The 23,680-nt window shown below is 50.3% G+C and overlaps 1 protein-coding gene across 1 annotated transcript in view; it reads left to right on the forward strand.

Moving 5' to 3' along the window:
• The window catches only part of LOC144149748 (uncharacterized), a 371,422-nt gene that overhangs the window by 47,244 nt on the left and 300,498 nt on the right, over nucleotides 1-23,680 (forward strand). The window lies entirely within an intron of this gene.

The raw sequence follows: 23,680 nt of genomic DNA on the forward strand, positions 1-23,680 counted from the left end.
CTTCGCACAAAACAATTGCTGTAAGACCAACTGTACAGCCCCTGTTATCAGCCTAAAGCAAGTTCGTGCAAGAAGCTGAGAGGAATTAAACTTCATTGGAGCAGCTCATTCCTGATAGACACTATGATTCTATGCTCTGGTGATCGAGTAGGTGTCTCCTTTGTTAATAGCGCTGTGTGGACCTTGCAGGTGGCTTTAAACAAATTTGTACACAAATAAATGTGAGGGGTCAGAGTTTGTCTTGGAGGTCTGGAGTAGCCCGGGTCATCTAGAAACAGGGATAAGCGTGTGGCAAAAGTGAGGAAGGCGGAGGTGTGGTGCTTTGTACCTCAAGGGCAGATTGCTTTAGCGAGTTGGATGGGTTGCCTGCGAATACCTCGCAAGGACTTTTTATATCGAATATAATAAGGGAGGCCACTGTTACACTCAGTTAGTAAGCGTGTGAAAATCCCAGTTCCCTCCGGGGCACAATTTTACATGTAGCCACCGACTGCAAATTGTTGCACAAGTGGGTGAAAACTATTCAATCAATACACCATGATGTGACTCCCAAAAATAGTGCACGCAGGCAGGTCTTGTTCTAAATTGTAAGGAATGGAAGATAGTAGATATTATTGGTTGAACCTACAAGGAGACTAAGAACTTTAAGTCGTGTACCGAACTGTGCAGTGCAGTCCATGCATTGCAGTGTCAAATCATATTTGTAAGTCTTGCTTACTGATGTTCATGGTTTTTTTACATTTATCAATCACTGAAGCATAAAAAGTGCTTTTAAAATTTTACTGTCAATACAGTATAAGGTGTCCCACATTACTACTAGCAAAATTCAACATTTAATTTCATTTATTTACCCCTGAAAGGGCATTACATAAAGGGGGGGGGGGGGGCGGGGGCTCTTGGCCGAAGTATACTGCGTTGCAATGCATACAAAAAACAAGACAATGAGAACAAAAAGAATACAAGATTAACGAGGTGAAATTCAACTCACTGCTGCAAACGGTGTTAATCAGGGTAATGGAACTAACAATGTGGCTCTTCGACGTGCAAGTGCCAGTCAACACAGGGTGCGTAATACGTTATTGTGCAGCTGGGTTCTGAAATGATATTTATCCTCTCTTGTTTATGGAAATTAAATTTCATGTCGCACTTTTACTGTGTAAAATTATTTAGACTGAGCGTGTTTAATTGCATTCTATATGTCATCAGCAAGTGAAATATCTCATTCATGAGTATTAATTACAGCACATGATTCGTAACTGCCCTAGAGCGTAATAAACAGCTGATACCAACGTTATGTACATCCTATTGTTGAACGGTAAAGCTACTGTTTATGCCAGCATCAAGTATAATAGTGGGGCATGCAACAAGCATTACTGCAAAAAAACTATAGTTCATATCACAAGCTAGCTGCAGCACTGTGGAGGCTACATTGTTATCAATAGTGCGCCCACTGAGGGCGCCTAATCCGCCGTGAAGGGGGTCCTGGAAGGACACTCCCTTCTCCCCTCTCGGCACGTGGCACCGCACGGCCCCGGCGCCTTTTGTCGCTTCCTTCGCGGTGAGTTAGGCGCCCTGAGGGGGACAACAATGTAGCCTCCACAGTGCTGCAGCTAGCTTCTGATATGAACTATAGTTAGCAATTTTCACGCAAGAGAGGATATCGGAGTACTTTTAAAAATTTCAGTGTTGGTAAAGGAAGTCAGATAAATATTTGAACGCCGTAGGTGTTGTGTTTTATTTTTCTTTCAACTTGTGATGCTGCTTTGCGCGTGCGTGGGGCCTGTCGCACCCCCCAAAAGAGATAGAGAAAAAAACGCCGTACCTCAAACACTCGCTCACGGATTTTATTTCCATTGCTACGTTCAAATGTAGATTTTCGCAGTAAGCGAGATTTCGCAATAACTATCGCTTTAATCCGAGAGACTTTCCAAGCGTCTGTGTCCTTCGTAACTTGTTGCGACGTCCAAAAAGAAAAAAGATACGGACAGCAGAATATTGGAAGCAATGTGCTCTTCGTTCGAAATCTTAGCGCTAGTGAACGAGTTGTTATGGAAAAAAAAATGTCACGAAAGCGACGTACAATTGCAGCGATCGAAATGAAATGATGTCCTGGTTTCTGTAAACTTGCGGATGTCAATAAACGATTTGTTCTCACTTGCTGCTCACTGTGGTCTGTGCCAGTCGAGGCCATTTGCAACATTTGCAACGACATTTGCAACGAAAGGAGCAGATACGCGGCCAATTCTTTTTTTTCGTGGAGTACACAAGTGTGAAGATACATGCAGAGAGAGACGGAGAGAGAAAGATACGTGCGTGTGTGTCTGCTTGTGTGTGCGCACGCGCGTGCGGGCGGGCGTGCGTGCGTGTATGTGTGTGTGCGCGTGTTCGTGCGTGCGCGCGTGCGTGTGTGTTTGTTTAAAACCTGATTTAAACAAAGTAACGTAATTTCGTTAAAGTCAAGTAAATAGTTTGTCCCGAAATGTTGTGAACGTGTCCAGGTATTTAGGAAAAACCAATATGAATTAATTCAAATCGGGCTCCAGGACGAAGAAATCAGATGTTTGCGTTCAAATTGCGAGCGTCTCAAAACACTTTCAGTGGTCATTTTACAGACGCTCGACAATAGACAAATGTCAACATAAATTAGATAGACTTTCTATATACAACCGTCAACAGACAAATGTCAACGTAAATTAAGTAGACTTTCTATATACAAGAGTCAATAGACGAGTGTCAACATACATTCAATAGACTTTTTACAGACAACTGTCAATAGAATGTAAGAGTATGTAGGATAGCAATAAAGTTGTTAGGATGTCAACAGAACGTGTACAGAATGTAAAGAAGCATTTTTATGAGGGTATTGCCGCACGGTTCATACTACGAAGTTTGCAGCGCGACAGTGGATTTTCTCCTTATTGTACGTTCTGTTCTTTCATTTAATCCGTAAAATAGGCGTATAGTGCTATACGACCGACCAGAAATTTTGTTTCGTTTTTTTTTTCACTAAGAAAAAAATTCTGCGGGCACTTAGGACTGTTGTCATTTGAAGCCGAAAGCAGAGATTATCAAACACTTACCACTCCTTCATCGTGGTTTCCTTCCTTCCTCCGTCTTTTGACGCGAATTACTCCCACGTGCTGACTGGACGCAATTCACGCGGCAGCGAGAGCTTTCCTCCGCTTACACCCATTATACGCACGTGTCGCCTTGTGAACCTGTGGCTCTCTGGGTGCACATCAGCATTGATTTTGTGCCCCTCTGGCACCGTGCCAGGCTAGTCTAGCGGCGGTTTTTGCACTCGCCTCGCGCTCTGGGGATCCCGGTACAAAGCCACACTAAATGAAATATGTTTTTAAGACAAAAGCATCGGTGTCTCATCGAAAGCGAAAAGGGACCGTAGTCATCGTCGTTGTTGTCGTCGGACTCAACACGAACGGTACCAAAATGGCCGCCATTGTAAACATAAAATAAACTGGGTTCGTGTGTGATTTGATCCCAGGTCACCACAGCAGCACGCGGGTGCCCTAACCCTGTTTAATTCTAACCCTAACGCTAATCGGGCACCCTGTCTAGCCCCTCTAGTCTAGCCTCATGCGCCTGTGGGTTTCTGTTTTGCACCACCAGATGGCCCTGGCCTCCACACTCAACGGCCGTCGGGGCCAGCGAAGCGACAGCGTATTGCACACAGCCGAACTGGCCAGAGAAATTTCAAGAGGTGACATCGAGGAACATAAATTGGTAATGCTGACAACTTTGTTCTTAAGGGGCGTATGGCGGGATGCCTCTGGAAACCGGGTTAGCCTTGCCAAACACCTACGCCTCCACTAACAACGCCGTGTATATCTTTGCACGCACCACGCATCGACCATGGAATTGAGTGAACGCGTTCCCGCAGGCGAACAGTAGGTGCCACAATTGAAGAAGAATAGAACACTTTTATTATAAGGCCACCGAGTTTTGCCCATTTTAAGTTTTGCCCATTCGTTCGCCCTCGCTGGAGTCCTGGTCCCGCACCTGAGTCTCCGACATGGTCGTTCTGATCCTGGCTGTACTCTGCTGGTCCGACATCATAGCCCCGTTTACATTGACCCGACAAGGGCGCGTTGAGTCGAAATAAACAGGTTTTTTGGACTCAGCCCTCCCATGTATAAAGGGTGGTTTCTTCTTAGTCCGACTGAGCCCGACATGGTCCGACTGGGCCTGTCGTGCCCTGTCGGAGAGGCCCTGTTGGGCCAAGTTGGACGCCCAGGCCGAATTCGCTCGGCGAGCGAATTCACCCGGCTCAGCCGTCCGGCTCCGCCATCTGACTCGAGCTGGCTCCGCCCATCGGCCTTCGCCAACAAGGCGGCGGCGAGCTGCGGGGACGGTGTGCGTCGCACAACTCGATTGTGATATCAAAACGACAAGCACTTGCAGAAGTTACGACAGACCACCGCGGTCCTGAGTCGGTACTGCGATACGCGTTTATCGTTGGTCTATTTCAAATGTTCGCGCTTTGTGTGGAGCGTCTGCAGAGTGGTGCGCCGTGTTTTCGTTCTCTATCAAGTGTGTAGAGATACGCTCGTCGTGCTCATCGCAAGCGCGAGACGACCGATGAGTCCAAATCATCGTGGCCTGGCTCTCGCGTGCGCTGAGCTGCCAAGGCCTGTTTCCGCGCTTGGGTCATCGATAACGTTCAAAACACGGTCACTGTGAGTGAAAGCAACGCGCAGTGGCGGCCAGCGCTTGTGTACAGTGCAAGATTTCATATCAAGTGTGTACGCCGATGTGTCGAAGTTCGGCTCTCGCGATCAGCCGTGTGTGGAACGTCGCAGTTCTCCCGGAGTTGAATGTGTGTCTGTATACGGCGCCGCTAGCTCCGATACTGCAAGAAACACATCGCATCCGAGGGGTGCACCTTTTACATAACTTTCCCTGTGTATATCTGCGCAGTTGGTGGCGATGTGTGGCGGTGTTTCTGCGTTTGGAAATATGAGGGTGTTCCCAGTGCTTTGGTGCCGCTGATGGACTGCAGCGTTTCCAAACCAGCGTCTTGAGTGCTCCGCTAGTTCGCCTATTCTAGTGGCCGCGTGATGTGGTGGCAAGTGTGCTTTGTGCAGCAACCGCAGTGTGTGTCCAGGCAGTGCTTTTTTTTTTTTTTTCGCGTTCAGCACTGCCTGGTTACGTGACGTGTGCTTCATGCGAGATGCTGTTTCCGTTTGGGGCTAGTTTTCGTGGTCATTTCACTTGCAGCTGTTGCTTGTTTACGCATGCCGCGTATAGGCGCTAGGTAAAGCTTCCATGCACCACTATCCGAAAAAGTACCTTTACTAATCAAGCACATGGTTATTGTAATGTAATCATGCAGTAATGACATATTCCTGTGAGTAGTGTTTACACACCATGTTCACAAAATGGTTTCTATCATAAGCCTTTCAAATGCCCATTTACGCTTTTGTTATAGTTGTTTGCTTTATGCCACACCAAAGTTGGCTATGTTGCGGTCTTCCCTGAACTCTTAAAATGCCAGCACTGTCAATCATCAGTGAACATTCTTAAAGCTGAGTCGGGGGTAATTCGTGTTCCGTGGGCGCCACACGTGAGAATCCCTTTTTGCTCCCAACATATCCAGTATCGTTCAGCTTGATTAAGCTCGTCGGATATGAGGGGTCCCAATTCACTCCTTTGTTGTTTGGTTCTGGCGATGAACTGAAAAACCCGAGCTGTGACTCTGATTAGCTTTAAGATTTTGCCGTAGTGTTCCAGGTCGATCACGCCCGACTCAGTAGGTGGCGATGTTGCCGTTGGCAATGATCTTGTTTTCTTCCTTTCCCCTAGTTCGATTTCATCGTAGCATAGCCCACTTATAGCGAACCCGGTTTTAACGATATAGCGGTTATAACGAACAAATCTTCATTTCCCGTTACCATTGGTATACATAGATTTTCTGTCCAGATATAGCGAAAAGCGGATATAACGAAGTGATTTCGGTTTCCCGTTGTGTTCGTTATAAGCGGGCTCGCCTGTATATCGCTTTCGGAACCACTCATTCCCAATATGCATGCGGGACAAATCCACAGTGCTTTGCTTCGCTACAGTGCGTTTTTGGCGAGCTGCGTGGCTGGGATCTCGCGTGCTGGATTTTCTCTTCCCGGATAATGTCTACATACGCACTTGTCCGCGAGGCGTTGAATTTTAGGGACTCAGTTGCGTACGAACTGCTTCCAGCGGCCAACATCTTCATAAATCCAATAGAGTGCTGTTGTTGAATCTGTCCGTAGGTAGATGTTTGATGGCTGTTGCTTGAGGGTTTCCAAAATATAGCCAGTCAATCGACCAGCGAGCAGGCATGCCATCAGTAGCATGTCAGTAGCATCAGTGTTATGCTACTTCCCTAGTCGTTTGGTTCTTGCTCTTGAACAAAATCTTGCAAATAGTGGAAGCGCCAGAAATTTACAAAGCCGGAGACGGATGCTTTAGTCAAGCATCAATTACTTTATCGGCAAAAGAGATTGCTTATTTGGAAGCCCGTGGCTCGGGAAGGGGGCGATAAGATTGTCTTGTGGGGAATCAAATTTATTTTTCCTTGTTTTTGGTTTGTGCCGCGTAGGTTGTCTGTTATCATGTACGCTGTTCTTTAAATGTGTGCTTCTTTCAATAAACCAGTAGTTGCAAGTTAGCGCTTCGTCCTCGTGCATTCTTTGTCATTCGTCTTTTTTTTTTTTTGCGCTATACAACTCTTAATAATGATCGACCAACTAGAGAGAGAGAGAGAGAAAATTCTTTAATGAGACCGAAGAGGTCAGCCCTGCATAATGCTGGACTTGCTACTTCAGATGGTTGGTGAACATGTGATAAGGGTTATATGCTTACATGAATAATACAAATAAGAAAAATAAAAAAAACGAAAGAAACTCCACCAGACAGACAAATGAACACACATAAAAAAAAGAAAAGTCAGAGGAAGTCACAGGCTGGAGTCGAGTCCAGAGTCTCTGAGAAAACGCACAAGAGCTTTAAAACCCCGCACCGCCCTGTCTTCGCTGTTCCAGGGGCCGAAAAAGTCCTCCATGCTGACAGTTCTCGCCCGTAATAAACTTCGCGCTGTCGTTTGCGCCGAGTTAAAACGTGGACAAACGCAGAACAGGCGTTCAGTGTCTTCTCGTACACCGCAAAGCGTACACAGAGGTGATGCCATCAGACCGATTTTGTTAAGAAAGGTTTTTATATAGGCTAATTTGAGGCGCAGGCGATGTATAGCACACTCCGTTTGTCTCGATAAACCGTGAGGTATACGAAACGTATACTGCGGGTCGATAGCGTGAAGGGGGGCGTACTGCAGGTCCGGGTTCCGCCAGTGCTGCAATTGCATGCGCCATCCAAGAGTTGTAGCTATTCCTTTGACGTCCTCCTTGGATAAAGGGAGTTGTACTGGTGAGTTCGTGAAGCGAGATGCCTCTCAGCCAGGATACTATTAAGACAAGAAAATATCCGTGTCTGCCTCCGCCATGTTAGCGGTTCATTTGCCCATCCTTTGGCAGATAGCTCCAGAAGACATGTGCAGGAATTCCTGCCGGTTTACTATCAACGTCCTATTAGACCCGAGTTACCACCTTGGCAATTTTCTACGTGGTCAATAACAACAACAGTGCCTGGAATCGGCAAAAAGTCAGCGATGCCTCCACCGGCCTTGACCTACTACACACTTCAGCATATATCTCGCTGATATGGCGGGTATACCCACGTATATTGTAACGTGGCGGTACAGCCAATGACTCGAACGATGGTTGAAGGATGAGCGATGATCTATTTACAGAATTTGCAATGCGGCCATAACCGCGCGCGCTGCGACCCAGCCACTTCTTCGTCGTCCTCGTCGTCTTCTGTGATGAGCCATGATGGGGCATTGGCCGCCTAGGGGTCCGTGACTTCTGAATCTTCTGCCATAGGTGTATGGGTGCCATCTTCGGGGTCTCTATGAGCAAAAAGCTCAAGCACAAGACATTGGCTACAAAAACCGAGCTTGCAGCAGTAAGAGCTGCGCTGCAGATTGTCAGGGACTTCCCTCCAAGACCTTGGGTAATTTTCCTGGACTCCCGCTCTGCGCTACAAACGCTTCTCAAGCGAGGAAGTAATCAAGGCCAATTGATACAAGAAATCAACATCATACACACTGAGATACTCCGCAACGGGCGCACTATTTCTTTGCAGTGGCTACCAGGACACTCCGGCATCACGGGCAATGTGATATCGGATCGGCTCGCACGCGAGGACCATTCCACGAGCTCGACCAACTAGCCCAACTACGTACTTTACTAGATAATACTTGTGATGGTTATCTTACGACTCTTAACTTCAGTAGGCACCACGCGCGACATTTCGTTTCCGAAATGCAGGCCGTATATTTCTACACATCTTCCACTTTCCGTCAGGACCCTGCAGGAATGGGCATCGCCTCCTCTGGGCCGAGAGCAGCGAAAAGAGACTGTCATGCCCCTGTGGACATTCGCCAGTACCACAGGGATACAGAAGAGGATGTGGACGTTCTCACCTCCTTCACCGCCTTCCTCATGCCTGGCTAGACCTCGAGTCACCCCTTCTAAATAAGAAGTAATAATAATTTAAGCGTGGGGGCACGCTCCTCTGCGCTCATAAATCGAATAAAGAACTGCTAAACAACTCTTGTTTACGAAAAGGCGTACGACTGATCTAAGGGAGCATTTTCTTCAATGAAAATATCCCGCAAATAACAAAGATGGTCCCACACTGCAAATGTCGCCGAAAGGCGATAGTCGTCTGCCGCCGCTGTACGTAAATAGTATGCCTCTCTTTTCTTCCTGGCCCACCTCTCACGCTCTTTTCGGCAGCCTGGACATGGGCTGCTTCAAATTAAGTTTGATCTCTCTCTCTCTCTCTCTCTCTCTCTCTCTCTCTCTCTCTCTCTCTCTCTCTCTCTCTCTCTCTCTCTCTCTCTCTCTCTCTCTCTCCTCAACGCGGTGATCAAAAGAACACGTAGTGCCAGTTACGCATTGCTATTTTGCCCCAAGAATGCCTAATGTTTTAAAGCGAAAATTTGACTGCCTTACTAATGGCATAGCAGTTAAGCAGTGTTGTACACGTTCCTCTAAAACAGGAACGAAAGCTCGTTGCTCATTCCTTCCCAATTTTGAAACGAGTTCCCGTTACAAGTTCCTTTATTGCGAAAGGGACGCGTTCCATTTCCACTTCGAACATTGGAACGTGTCGTTACATTAACGTTACATATCATTCTTAAAAGTTGAAATACGGTGTCGGATAATCCTGAGGTGAAATAATGTGAGAAAATTAAAACTCACGTGGAACTACGTATATTTGCAAATATTAACACCACCGGCAGCAGATTATCTCGGGATGAAAAGAATCCAAAGAAACGCTCCTAGGCGATTTTTTTTTTCAGGGAGCACCGGACAAACTCCAGACTTTTCTAACTGCGCCCCTGATATACAAAGTTCACATAAAAATGCAGAGGAATGCTTAAATGACCTCAGCTAAACATATCTAGCTCACGAGGGGCTCCTTGTTCATTAGCTCTCGCTCTGAGTGTCCAAGACCACCAAACACTTCGGTATTATTACACAAAAACCACGCCTCGAGGACCTAGTAACTAACACACACTGGGCCGCTGATTGGCCAGGTAAACCAAACCCAAAGATTTGTACACAAACAATCACGCGATCCATACTTTTACTCTCACTCCCAGTGTTACGACTGAGCCCGTCGCTGGGCTTCGTTTCAATACTCCTCGGCTGTGCGGCGAAGCCTCCACTACGTGGCCTTTCCAACAAGCCCCACCGTGTCGGTGACTCATGTTTTCACGTCTCGACAAGCCCGGGTCAGACGCTTCGCTTTCGGCGCATTTCAAACTTCGGTGGTTGCCGGCGAGTAGCGCCGAGACTTGCCCAAGGACACGGAAGCCCGCAGCGGAGTCCTCCTCTCTCCCCTCTCTCGGACTCAGCGTGCGCCGCTGCTACCGGCTGCTCACGAACTCTGGAAAGAGTTTTGTGTATCTAACTTCCGTGGCGTGTGCACAATCTAGAGGGAACGCTGTTTTGACCGTTGGCACTTTTGGGTATAAATAGACCTCGTCCAAGCGCTGTAGTTCCATTCCTGTTTGACCAGTGAATCATTGCTGTCACTCTGCTCGAGTCCTGTACTGTTACCTCGCCCGTCGGGGCATTGTTCTTTGGCTTCGGTTCACCTCTCGCTATGAAGTAAACAGTTACGTTAGCCTACGGCTTCTGGACTTCTTCCCGGCTGCAACAGCGGCTGGCCGCTCGCTTCACACCACGCTACCACACGTATGTCGGAGGCGACGGAGCTCGGCTCGGGTGCTCCCACCCGTACGCAACACCGGGCATTCATCAAAACACAAGTATATCACAGGTTGAAACCGACCAACTAAAGCAACTCTGAACGCTGGCCGTCGACCTTCAGGTGGCATGTATTGTCCATAAGCGCGCGACAAAATTAGGCCCAACAATGACGAAATTCCTGTCCTTTGTCGACACGACGTGGGCGATTCAAAAGGACCTGGTACTCCCGTCGACCCATTCCCGCCAGCCAGATCAGCGACAGACCGCGCCGTGACGAACTGCGCTCGTACCCTGCACCTTCGAGCAGTACGAATCCCGAGATACTGCGGCGCGCCCATAACCGGTGATCATTCGAATGTCCTCACAGGGAGAGCAACTCCCCCGACAACAACGCACCCGCACCTTGCGCACACTAATGCGGTAATTACCCCTGACAATATATATACAGGTAGGGTGGTTTCACAAGGAACCTGCGGCGCCGCTCAGACTTAAACAACCTTTCCCCGGCAGAGAACCATTCTATCGGCCAGACACGCATCTTGGCCTCCCCAGACAAACCATGAAAGGTGAAAAGCATTCTCGTGGCTGTGCTATTCACCCGTTGAACGCCGCCGCGTAAGCTAACCCGGCATGAAAGCTAGCACAAGCTGCGGCCCGCTGCGTGGTTATTCTTCTGCCTTTGACCTTCGAGGAAGCACGTTCCGCTGTAGGGCGGACAAATTGGTCAGCTTATAGAAAGCGAAACACAGTAGCGACTTGTGGATTTTTGTACTCAAGCCTTGGCATCAAAAACAGCCAAATCCTAGCGATGTAACGTTTGCAGAAGTAACGCCGTTCCTGCCGTTCCTTCATAAACCTAACGAGTTACCGTTACAGTTTCACTGACCCTTAATGGAACGGTGGCCTTTCTCCGTTCCTCCAAAAAGGAACTATTTCCAGGAACGCCGTTCCTTGGAAGCTATTCCGTACAACACTGCAGTTAAGCCAAAAACGCGCGGCAGGAAAGCCAACTTTTTCAGCGTGTTTCCACAAAGGTCACATCAATCACACCTCGTATAAACAACGGGATGTTTTTACATACACGACGGGTTGCATCGCGGTAGCTTAGCGTCGTGCGGTTGAGCGGTGATGATGATGAGAGCATTCTTTAACAGGCGCGCATATCGCGCGTTGGTAACGCCACAAGCTTATTAACCAATGGGAAGCCCAAATCGACGGGCCGGCTGAGCTAATCGAATCAGCCCATTCAGATGACCCAATCAGAAACCAACAGATAGAAAATCGTAACACCACAATCGCTTATCTCGGCATTGTTCTAGATTTGCCCTTTGGCTGATTGGATTGCGGACTTCTAATTTGTATCGCAGAAAACTTCGCGTTTTAACTATCTTTCTCCCAGAGAGAGGCGTTAGATTTATTTTCTGTTTACTTAACAATGTTGACACGCATGAAGTATTGGTACAAGGTTTGAAGGTTTGGATTGGAGAGGTCTTGCCTATATAAACTTCTCTTCCAGAATTCTATCTTTTGGCAGTGTGGCTGAGTCGAGAGACAGACAGACAGACAAAACTTTTCGGGCCTAAGTAGCCAAACAAAGACAATCGTCTTAAAGATACGGTAGAATTGCAGGGACTGAACCCAGGACGTAAGCGTTAAGAGCCGCTTTCACCAGTTGATGACGAAGATCTCGCCAGTGTTCAAAGCTAAGCGCCAGGTGTATCAGGAACTGCCCATCGTGCGCTGACTAAGAAAAGCAATGTCGCCACCGCACCGACATTCACACTGGCACCGCTAGGGTTCAGACTGCTGCCGCAACTGTCGTTACAACTTTACGAATGACGTCATTCACGTCTCAGCCAACCGAACTGCGAGGCACGGTGTTTTTTTTTTTTTTTTTTACGTTTATAGATCACGATTTGGCTTTTGCGTCGCTAGTCTGAACATAGTTCAAGGCGGCTTCGACCAGCGGCGCCGAAGACGTTAGCGTGCCACGGCCTTCTACTCAGCGCACAGTCGCACTCACTGATAGGGTTCCCGATGCGCGTTCGTCTCCTGGCATCGAAACACCCTATGGTTGAGAGAGTCACAGCGCCGTCGGAGGCCAGCGGAGTTCTGGAATTAGGATAGCCACCTTGTTTCTTCACTCTTTGTGCTTACAAAGAAACTTTCAATCAAACAATCCCTCTGGCGGAGTTTCTGCGCTGCGCTCCTTTTGACTCCGAAGAACATGGCGGCGCTCACAATAGCTGCATAGTCGTTCGGCCATGGGGAACCATGCTTTGGCATTCACTGCATCAAAACAAATGTGTTCTCGTAGTCTTTCACTGTCGAATTCACATGACTCAGCTGCAGCACGAAGTGACGCTAAGAACGAAAATTCCTCCCCAACTTTTCTTTTTTTGTAAAGTTATCTAGTTTGAAGCAAGCCGCGAGGAAACTTGAGCCTTATTAGACAAGCTACAGTTTCTGTAGCCTCGACGCTACTCGTGAACGCTCGTATCTTTGCTACTAGAGAAATGGCGCTAACGGGATAACGGAGGGGGAGACAAGCAGTGCGCAGTGTCTGTCGTTTACCTCCGTTTGTATCGCTTTCGGTGATGTTTGGAGTTCGGAGCTGGGACAAGATCGAGCAAGCGAACAGTTGGCCCTTTAACAGAGGCGCGAAGTTCTCCCCTTCTAGCCAAGCACTGGCTTTCGGAAACCTTGCGAGGCGGTCTGAGTTCGGGCGAGGACCGTGCAACGGGCACGCCGACGCCGAGCGAGACCTCGCGCTTCCGTGGTCGCGACCGCCAGCTTTCAGACCGCGGCGAGAGGTGCGGTTCCCCAGAAAACAGGGAGAGAGAGAGAGAGAGAGACGGAGAGAGAGAAAGAGCGAGGGAGGGAGGGAAGGTGAGAGGGACAGGAAAGAGAGATAGACAGAGAGAGGAGGACGGAGAGACATAGGGGGATTCGGGGAGAGATACAGACAGAGAGAGGGAGAGACAGAGAAAAAGAGAGGCAGAGCAAGGCAGAGCTAGATGGAGGGAGAGACAGAGAGGGAGAGAGGGGGAGGGAGACAGAGCGAGACAGAGAAAGAGAGGGAGAGCCGGAAGGAGAGAGAGAGAGAGAAAGAGAGAGAGAGAGAGAGAGAGAGAGAGAGAGAGAGAGAGAGAGAGAGAGAGAGAGAGAGAGAGAGAGAGAGAGAGAGAGATATTTTATTCCACCAAGCGAGGATGGTTTCTTGCAACTCCGAATCAGAGCTGCCCAACGCCCCTGTGCTCACCGTCGCCATATGGAGAAAATGGGTTATGGGGGAGATGTGGTCAACGGTTTGGACCGCCCCACAAGTGTGGCAGTGGGCTGAGGAGTACAGAGCGAGATACATGCGGTCCAGAGAGCGGTAAGCGCTCGTCGTCACCGAGAAAGCGCTGCCTGAACCATGACGCCCTTCCACCGCCGCTCTCAGTCTATTGCACAACCGGTATCACATGACAGCTTCAAGGGCACACTGCCCCACTCTTCGCTAAATACAGGAGAGTAGTAACCCTCTCTGCAGCCGCCCTCTACCCTCCAAAATGAGCGAGGGTTCCGGCTAGGTCGTTAACCATAATGTTCACAGCGCAATAAAACCAGACAACAGACAGAGTAAAGGACAGCAAATAAGCCACGGTGCTTGATCGTGGTCCTTTATTCTGTCCGTCGTCTCTTATGTATGATGATGATGATGATGATGATGATGATGATTGTTATTGGTTTCCCCTTTGAAGCGAGCGGGGTGATGACATGTCATCTTACCAAAAAGGACTAATGCAACCATGTTTTACACTCTTGGTTTAATACTAGCGCTGCTTAGGGCAGGCACTAAAGCTTATTAGGCCCGAAATACTTTTTTTTCCTGTTACAGGTGGTAACTGTCCTAGGCAATATTCCCCTCTCTGCTTTTCGTCCACCAGCATTCTAATCTTCTTTTCGTCCCCTCGACAGCTTTGAAGTTAACTTCCTCTCTGATACCCTTAAATCCTAGTGCTTCTGGAAGCCCAATATTCCCTTCATGTAGATTTGGATGGATACCCTCACATTCTAACACTATGTGCCGCATAGTTTCTGTTTTTTTTTTCCGCAGACAACGCATACCCCATCATTTTGTGAATACTTCCCCACAAAACTCTTAGTTCGCAGGAAACCTGATCTAGCCTCAAAAAGCAAAGCACTGCCCTGGGAATTATCGTAGAAATTTTCCTTTCTGATGTTCAATTTCTCAGCCCTGTACACCTCTAACGACGTTTTAGCTTCCATTTTTCCCTCCATTTATTCGTTTCAATCTGCCTTGCCTCTTTTTTGGTTACCTTGGCTGTTTTGGATTCTCCACCTGTATACCTGTATACCTGTACTCCCCCCCCCCTCCTCCCCCCCTCAACCCCCACCCCCACGGTTTTGTCTGCGTGGGCAAAAACGCCGAGGCGCCAATAATTGCTTCGCCCCTATACCCAGGTTTCACGTTAGTGGAGATGGCCCGGGATTTTATTTTTCTTGCTTTGGGCTGCGAGTTTTATTGTTTACAAATGATTCAAGGTGTCACAAAAAACTTCCGACTGTATTTAACAGCTCCCAGAACAGTTATTTGATATTTAGCGGCCTTGCTGCATTTATTTCACCGAACCACTTAGCAGAGATGGTATTCGCACTTTCCAGTGAATATAGGTGGCGCGACGGGGTATCCAAAATGGAGGACGGGACGATGATCGGGACGTCGCGTAAGCGCGCGCGTCTGGAGGGAAAAGCCGATCCGGGCCCATTAGTGTCTCTTCAGACCATCTTTTCCCTTGCTGTTGAGACATGAAGATGCTTTGTCGGAGGCGAAGCAGTTTATAACACCAGTCAGTGTTTTGCGTCATCGGGGATGCCACCGATGACATGCTGAACATCGATTGATTTTGCCTGCAACCGAATGGCGTCACCAGCCAACCGCACTGCGTGAACGTTTGTTGGCACTGCAGGTTCTATGAAGGGTACGCTACACTTCCATTCATGCTCGTAAAATTGTTCAAGCACGCTTTACGAATATTTATTAGGCGCCAAGCAGAGCTCGGTATACGCAACCGAGCACAGCCTTTTGTTATTGCCACTTGCGCAATTGTGTCGGGTTAAGTGCGAGTAATGCGAGTAAATTATAATTTGGGGGGCTGTTCTTGCAAGGAAAGATCCAACGGCATTTACGCAGGTTACAGATAATAATAAAAATACCGAAACTGAATATCAAACGCTGTCGCCTCTATGGCAGGGCCTGTTACATCAGCTGTGCTGGCTTTCAGCACGCTGTCGGAAACGACGGCGCCGCAGTCACAAGTTTATTTATTTATTACAAATACCTACATCGCCCATTCCTTTGGGGGGTTTGAGAAGGGAAAAAAAGCAGCGAGTTCAAAACATTAATCACACATAATTCTTAAAAGAGAACGAAGCACGAACAACCCAACAAAGCAAAAATGCCACTGGAATGCAGCATTTATTAAAAGAAACCAGCACGTTAATAAAAGAACAATGACGTTCTCCTGTTGGTTCTTGGCTTCACTTTCTTCTCGGGCGTGCACATAGGAATGTTATGCGGAGGCACGGCGCCTTTCATCAACCGCGGTTTCAGTGGCTGCAGACCATCTATTAATAAACGACACACGCAGCTTGCACGAAACCCCCACCATCAATAACGAGAGAGCGAACTAAACTTACGGGTATTGCTCCAGAATAAGTCAGCTTTCGTGAAGTGACTACTGCAAACCCCATTGTGCTGCACAATTGGATAATATCCCAGGCAACAGTCACGGTATCTACGCCGATGATATTACAATATGGACATGCACGGGCTCTGCCGGCACACAGCAAGACGCCTTGCAAGAAGCAATTCAAACCACCGAACAGTACCTTCGCCGACGTGGCCTGTACTGCTCTCCAGATAAATCCGAATTACTGCTCCTTAAAAAGCGAACCAGAGGTCGACCCCCGGCGCCAATTCCTGATATCGAACTTCGAGTCAACAACGCTCCAATCCCCCAGGTCAAAACTCTCCGCATGCTAGGACTTACGCTACAGCAAGACGGAGCCGGCATGGCAACGCTCCATAAACTGCAAACTACAATTCATCAAGTTCTACATCTCATACGCCGTATCACAAATCGCCGACATGGCCTCAAAGAACAGGACACAATTAAAATTGTGCAAGCATTAATAACGAGCAGAATTACGTATGGAACGCCGTATCTAGCCCTGAAAAATAACGAAAAAGAAAAACTCAATATCTTGATCCGAAAAGCCTACAAATTTTCTCTCGGTTTACCCCTCACTGCTTCTACAGACAAATTATTGCAATTAGGCCTGCACAACACTTCGGAGGAATTGGCTGAAGCCCACAAAACTAGCCAATTGGAACGCCTAAAACTCACCAAGACGGGAAGACACACCCTACGAAAACTGGGTTACGAAGTCCCGAAAGAAAATAACGCTAAACAACGCATTCTTCTACATGTTGTGAGGGTGGTGCCAGTGGACACCGAGAGAGGGCGCTATGCGACTGCGCCATCATCATCATCTGAACTGAGGGAAGAGAAGAGAGGGGAGGAGAGTGTGGGGAGAGCCCGGGAGAGGCGGACGGAATAAAGGAGTCGTTCGGTGGAATCTGTGTGGGTTGGATGTGTGTGAGTGACTGAGAGGTTCGAACATGACAAGTGGGGGCTCGTCCGGGATCTCCGCAGCAGCGTTCGAAAACGCGCGTGGGCTTGAAGTCGCCGTCAACGAGCTCCTGTTGCAGACTGACGGTTCCGTGCTGGAACGCGAGCGTATCGCGGCGTACGTGCGCGACCGCGTAATGGCGGCTCCGTTGCCGACCGCCGCGACCGTCATGGCGGCCGTGGGAGCGGGTGCCGCGAGCGTGAATGTGCCTCATCGTGTCACCGACGACGCTGCGCCTCGGCTCGCTGCGGCGCCCCTTCCACGCTACTCGGGTGTCCGAGATTTACAGTCTCCGGAGGAATTCCTGGAGCGCCTTGAAAACTTTTGCCTCGTGGCTGGAGTCGCCGCCGACAAGCGGCTGACGCAGGTTGTGCCGGCCGCCCTCGATGGGGGCGCGAAGTTGTGGTGGCGTTTTGTGCGCGGCTTTAACTCGTGGGAAGAGTTCACGGCCGCGTTCCGTGCCGAGTTCGCGTCGATCGACGCGAAGCGCCGCCTGAAGGCGGAGCTCGAACAGCGCACGCAGCACCCCGAGGAAAACCTCAAAGAGTTTATCTACGCGATCGCCACGTTTTACGACCGCATCGGGGAGGAGGTTTCCGAAGCGGAGAAGGTGCAGCGCGTGCTGCGCCAGATGCACCCTCAGCTGCAGGACCTGGCGGAGGGGCAGGTGTACGGCGACCTCGCCGAGTTGGTGAAGGCGGCGGACGGCTTAATGGAGAGGGCTTGGCGTCGCCTTCAGTACAGACCGCCGCCGCCTCCGAGCAACCAAGTGGCAAGGGACTTGGCGTTTAGTCCTGCCCTCGACCATCGCCCACCGGCGCAGCCGACTATTGCGGCGTCGTTCGCTTCGCCCGCTGCTGGCCCCCCGGCTCCGCCACCCTCATGTCACTGGCCACTGCACCCCGCGGCACTGGACCCGTCGTACTGCCGTGACCAGCTGTATTTGCGTAGCACTGTGCCCCCGTTCTCGCCCTACGTTCCGGGGCCAGCGCTGGAGCCCTCAGGTGGACCGGCACGTGTACAGTGCCATCGCTGTGGCGGATTCGGCCACATCGCTCGTAACTGTGCCACGGGTCGGCGAATGAGCCCGCCTGTTTGTTTCCGATGCCGGCAGCCAGGTCACCTGCAGGCGCAGTGCCCGGGAAACCAGAGGCGGTAGGTGCTGCCCCGGCGGGCACCTACGGCAGCGCGCACCATGTAGCGACCACAGCCGGCAACAAAGAGCCCCTTTTGGACGTGCGAATCGGGTCGTCGACATTCAAGGCCCTGCTCGACACCGGCTCAAGTGTAAGCTTCCTCGGGCCCTCCGCTGCTGCTGTGGCTCAAGCTTGTGGGGCCAAGCCCAAGGAGGACATCCGTGCGCTGCGCCTGGCATCAGGCTGGTCACAGTCAACCACATCCCTGAAGTGCCGGATTGAGTGGACTGCGGGTTGCCGCATTCAGCAGTTTTTGTGCGTTCCTGACCTGTGCCGCGACGTTGTTTTGGGTAGGGACTTCCTCACGGTGAGTGGCGTTTCCCTGCACGTGGCACTTGGTGGCTGGACAGTCGGTACAGAACCACAAAGAATCAAGTCCTTTGTTAAGGCAGACAAGGAACGGACCGAAGCAGTGGAGGATTGCGCGGAGTGTTTGCGTTGCATTTTTGCCGAGGATGATGCTACTGTCAATGTGCGTGCCAGTGCCTTGATCACGACCGCAGCTTGCAGCCAAGACATGCCCAGCCACTCACCGAACCTAGACCCGCGCATGAAACTTGTTTTGGATGAGTTCCGTGGTATCTTTACCACCATTCCAGGCTGTACAACCCTGGCAGAACATCGCATCGACACAGGTGACAACCCACCGGTTCGATGCAAGCTACGACCAGTAAACGCCAAAAAGCAGGCTATCATGGACGACTGCATTCATGACTTGCTGGCACAGAACCTAATCCGTCCTAGCCGCAGCCAGCATGCCAGCGCCCCAGTTCTGGTCGAGAAGAAGTCTGGTGGCTACCGCCTGGCCGTGGATTATCGCCAGCTTAATGCACGCACTAAGGTGCCAGTCTACCCCATGCCAAGGACTGATTGGTTGCTTGCACAGCTTGGCCGAGCCAGGTGGTTTTCTAGTTTCGACCTTTCACAGGGCTTTTTTCAGATCCCCGTTAGGGAGCAGGATATTCCCAAGACAGCATTCATTTGTCATCAAGGAACCTTCGAGTTTATGAGAATGCCTTTCGGAGTTGCTGGCGGCCCTGCCACATTCCAGACCCTAATGGACCGAGTGCTAGAAGGAATAAACCACCAGTATGCCATGGCGTTCCTTGATGATGTTCTGGTATATTCGGAAACTCTGGAAGACCACATCGAGCATGTGCGGGAGGTTTTGAGGCGGATAAGCTCAGCACAGCTTACCATAAACCCAGAGAAGGTGCACGTGTGCTGCCAATCCCTGAAGTTTCTCGGTCATGAAATCTCCCCAGGACAATGTAGGCCAGACAAGGAAAAAGTGCTTGCAATACTGGAATATCCCCAACCAACCACAGTCAAGCAGCTGCAAGCCTTCCTGGGACTGGCTGGTTATTACAGAGGGTTCATACCACAGTTCTCCATCACTGCACGGCCACTCACGGAACTACTCAAGAAAAAGCAACGCTGGCATTGGGATCCGCAGCAAGATGAAGCCTTTAGGGCACTTAAGCAGTCCCTGGCCCAGGATGTTGTTGTGAGCCTGCCAGACCTCAACAGACCATTTGTGGTGGAGACGGATGCCAGCGGAGTCGGCATCGCAGCGGTGCTTCTGCAAGCAGCAGATGATAATGCCCAGCTGCGACCAATCTGCTTCATTAGCAGGGTCCTCACTGAGGCAGAGCAGCGCTATACAGTCCAGGAATGGGAGTGTCTCGCTGTGGTGTGGGCGGTGGACAAGTTCCGACCATACCTCGAGTTTACGGAATTTGAGGTCCACTGCGATCACTCCTCATTATCTTGGATGTTCACCACAGACCAGACATCGCCACGTGTCAGGCGTTGGGTCTTACGTCTGCAGGGGTTCAACTGCAAAATCAAGCACAGGCGGGGTCTAGCAAATGTCCCAGCCGACGCTCTGAGCAGAGCGCCCCTTCAGCGCCAAGAAGTACCAGTTCCAAGTCTGCACGAAACACTGTTCCCTGTGGCTGTTCCGGAGCCCAACCCGCAAATCCGCTTTGAGGCAGCTGCTGCAGTATCTGCACAGGACGACACGACTGTCTTGAACGACCCAAAGCTACTGGCGCAGGAACAAGACCAAGACCCCATGTTGTGCAGGCTGCGTACTGTTGTGAAGGGAGGGAAGCTGCCACCTGGTGACAGCGACGAACCTTTAATCAGGGACCTGGCGGTGACGACAGAGCTGGAGGACAGTGGGTTGCTTGTACAGCATCGAGGGAATAGGAAGGTAACTTGGATTCCAGACCATCTCCGCAAGTTGATCCTACGATTGTCGCACGACCACCCAACTAGCGGCCATTTTGGCTTCTTCAAGACCTTCAAACGCATCTCCCAACATTTCGTGTGGCTGGGTCTACGCTCTGACATAGCCAAGTATGTGCGATGCTGCCAGGTTTGTCAACGCACCAAAGCGCACCGGCAGAAACCGGAAGGGCTAATGAGCAGCCAATGGGCCACTGCTCCTATGGAGCAGCTCAGTGTTGACATCGTCGGGCCCTTACCAATGACACCTCGACGCCACAAGTACCTACTCGTGGTGATCGACAAGTTCACCAAGTACATCGAACTCTTCCCGTTACGGTCAGCAACCAGCAAGAGTGTGGTGGACTGCATGGTCCAGGTGTTTTGCAGGCACGGCACACCCGTCGCTATTTCAAGCGACAATGGGAAGCCCTTTGTAAGCAGTGTGTGGAAGGGCCTTCTTGAACACTGGGGCATTCAAGACCGGCACACAGTGCCATACCGTCCTGCCGGGCAAATGGTGGAGCGGCATAACGGCACGATTAAACAGTGCCTTAGGGCCTACTGCTCCAACCATAAAGACTGGGACCAGCACATCCCAGAAATTGGCCTTGCCATGCGGACAGCTGAAAGCGTGGTCACGGGCTACACGCCCGCCTTCCTTTGTTATGGCCGGGAGCTGAGAACCCCATGGACGCAGGAAGAACTTAAAGACGACGTGGAGCCTCAGGCGACGGCCTACCGTGCATTCGCAGCTGAAGTCTCCAACTGCCTGCAGGAAGTGCTCGAATTCTCCAGGCAACATCAGGACAAAATGTGGCGCACCCAAAAGGCTGCCTACGATCGGCACAGGCGACCGCGGACAATACAGGAGGGTGATCTCGTCCTGCTTGAAAGCCACTTCCTCAGCGACGCTGCCAAGGGATTCTCCTCAAAGCTTGCACCACGACGTTCAGGGCCCTTCCGTGCAGCTAGGGGTGTTGGACAGAATGACTTCGTCCTAGTGGACCCCAAGACGGGGCGTCGTCGTGGTCTCGCACACGCAGATCAGCTGACGCCGTACCACGACGCTGAAAATGTTTAGTGGTGGCTTCACGTTTCAGGGGGGGGGGAGACCTGTGAGGGTGGTGCCAGTGGACACCGAGAGAGGGCGCTATGCGACTGCGCCATCATCATCATCTGAACTGAGGGAAGAGAAGAGAGGGGAGGAGAGTGTGGGGAGAGCCCGGGAGAGGCGGACGGAATAAAGGAGTCGTTCGGTGGAATCTGTGTGGGTTGGATGTGTGTGAGTGACTGAGAGGTTCGAACATGACAATGTTAGAGAGAAAATCACTGTCGCCCCAATACCAAGAAATATGCATCCGATCCACAACAAAGCACGACGCAAGGCAAGAGTTCAAGCTCTTCGAACTGCATACGGGAAACGGCCTGACGTTAGGTACGCGGACGCATCACTATACCCCAGTAGATCAGCCCACGCCATCAGCATAGTCAATAACCAGGGACTGGAGCTAGCCTCAGCTTCTATACCTACCAAGGACATCGACACCGCCGAAGAAGCAGCCATTGCCCTTGCAGCTACCACTGGCAAAGAACATGTCATCATCCTATCAGACTCCCAGACGGCGTGTCGAAACTTTCAAATTGGACGCATTCCATCAACAGCAGCAAAAATTTTATCGGCCCACCCTGATTTACCCGAAATTTTCATCACATGGACACCGGCTCATTCATCACTGGAAGGGAATGAGGCGGCTCATGCCGCAGCCCGAGCCCACACTCACCGGGCGCCTCCTTCTGGGATGTCAGCCAGTCCTTCCATTAGCCCAACGAGAGAAATAATCGCCAGAAGGTACAGTGACATCCTGGCCCACTACCGCTTGGGACGAAGAACCTTTCCGCCTCCACATCTCAACATGTCTCGCGAAGACACGGTCATCTACAGACAGCTACAGACTAACACATTTCCACATGGTACATTACTACACTCAATGCATCCGACACTGCACACATACACTTGTAAATTCTGCGTGGAGCCATGCACTCTCTATCACATGGTATGGGAGTGCCGCCACACACCATCCCTTTCCCCAAACCCAAATCCCTCACTTGAGCAGTGGGAGGGTCGGTTGACCAGCTCCAAACCGGATCACCAACAGCATCTGGTAGACCGGGCGAGACAGGCCGCCAAGACCCAGGGCTTCCTGGACTAAGGAGGTCCCCCACCTGGCGGTCAACCCAACAACATTGACTGCTCAATTAAATGTTTATTCCTCCTCCTCTAAGAAAGGTATGAACGCTGGCTTTTCCCTGCACTGAGCGATTTCTATACTGCAGTACACAGCACATTCGATTGCCTTCTGGTTTTGCGTCCTCAATCTCCACGCTTCCGAACGCTTCACCCGGGACGCCGATCATCTACAAACAGCTTCGGAAATAAGGCGCGCGGCGCCACCGTTGCTGGAAAGTGCGAATAAGCAACCTCACACACTCTCCAATACTTTCAAGGTGAATGAGGTGAAGGTAGACCCGAAATCGTGGCGTTATCCTGACTTATTCATTTCTGCACAATTAATTTTATTCGTGAAAAAATTAAACATACCTTTCAAGCAAACCACTGCCTTTTTTTCGTAACAATGTTCTTGTTTGCCTACAGTTTTTGCCCAGCTACAACAACCTTCTAGTAATCGGTTGCTGACATCGGTGTGATTGATTGATTGATTGTGGGGTTTAAGTTTTAACGCACCGAAGATACTTCTGGACTGAGGCGCGCCGTAGTGGAGGGAGGGCTCCCGATAAATTTCGACTACGTGGGGATCTTCAACGTGCACCTAAATCTTGATACTTGGACATTTTCGCTTTTCTCCTCTATCCGAAAAGCAGCCACCGCGGCCGGGGTCGAACCCGCGTCCTTGGCTCACCATCACAGCGCCCTAGCCACTGAGCCACCGCGGCGGGTTGATATCTAACGTTCTTTATGCTACAGGAAACTCCACGTTTCTTCCGTGGAAACAGACGCGCCGCTCATTCTTTTAAAAGAAGGAAAATAAATTCAGGAGGTTGTAAAACAGCCGTAGTATAGTAGCTCTTTTGCTAGGGCAGTGTGCAAAAAAAAAGGAATACGAAGAGAATCGACTCTTGCGTTCGCTTCGGCGCCTCGAAGCGAAGGGAGTGCAGCCGACAGGCGCGACAGCAAGCGCCGCGGTGCCGTGCCGT

This window comes from Haemaphysalis longicornis, unplaced genomic scaffold, assembly GCF_048455015.1.
Source record: "Haemaphysalis longicornis isolate Haplotype H1 unplaced genomic scaffold, Haemaphysalis longicornis Haplotype H1 scaffold_8, whole genome shotgun sequence".
Lineage (NCBI taxonomy): Eukaryota > Metazoa > Arthropoda > Arachnida > Ixodida > Ixodidae > Haemaphysalis > Haemaphysalis longicornis.